This window comes from Fukomys damarensis, unplaced genomic scaffold, assembly GCF_012274545.1.
Source record: "Fukomys damarensis isolate Sample0158 unplaced genomic scaffold, DMR_v1.0_HiC HiC_scaffold_33, whole genome shotgun sequence".
In the NCBI taxonomy this organism is placed as follows: domain Eukaryota; kingdom Metazoa; phylum Chordata; class Mammalia; order Rodentia; family Bathyergidae; genus Fukomys; species Fukomys damarensis.
In genome coordinates this window covers 45,287,072-45,287,965 of record NW_022900945.1, presented here as the reverse complement: position 1 = coordinate 45,287,965, position 894 = coordinate 45,287,072, and positions in this window count along the sequence as shown.

The following is an 894-nucleotide window of genomic DNA, read 5'->3' as shown; positions in this document are numbered from 1 at the left end:
CTCCCCAATGAATGTATTACAAATCACAAACGTACTTCATGAAGAAAAGATTAGTGCTCCAAAATTTATTACAAACCAAATTTTTTCTCACTGAGACATTTAAAAGTTCTGTAGTCACATCTCTACCCCCATTAGAGAATTCAATTCCTATTTTTACTGTCCATAGCTCTTGGTTTCAGTGGTTTGAGATACGCCGTCTTTATAGTTCTGCCGAAGGTGGCTTGTGACGCGGTCTTCTGTGAAGTGTAACCAAACAGTCCTTTCTCGCAATCTTCTATTTTGGTATCTCCGTGAGAACAAATGTGGGAGGTCGAGAGGCTCTGGCTGGGTGAGGCAGGGCGGGGTGGTGGGTGGAATGGGGCGGGGGGTTGGCGAGCCAGCGCCCGGGAAACAGGCTCCACTCATCCCTGTCTCGCGGTTTAGGTGAAACTGGGCTACGCTCGCTGCAGGCACAGAGCCATGAGCAAGAGGGTGTTGCAGGCGAGTTCTGCATACGTGCGTTTCAGCTAGGCGTGGCGGCCACCCCGGGCCCCGCGAGCGAGGATCAGGGCAGCTCCGCTCTGCCTGCCAGTTTGCATCTCCCCGAGATTCAAGTCGGAAGCTTAACTGCAGTTGCTCTAGAAATATTTGCCCCTTGCGCTCGGCCAAAGTGCTACTTTTTGATATTAAAGACCGCAGGCCTGCTGAGCACGGTGGCAGGCGACAATTCTAGTTTCTCTGAAAGAGGTGCCAGTTGGATTCCTTGATGAAACCCGGCTTTAGTCGCTGGTGGCTGAGATGCGTCAAACGTCACGTAGAATTCAGTTCCGTCGCACTGGGCCGGTCTGACCGCAGGCAAGGCGAGGTCCTGGCAGCCCTGGCTCGAAGCCTCGGACGGACAGCTGCGGCGCGGAT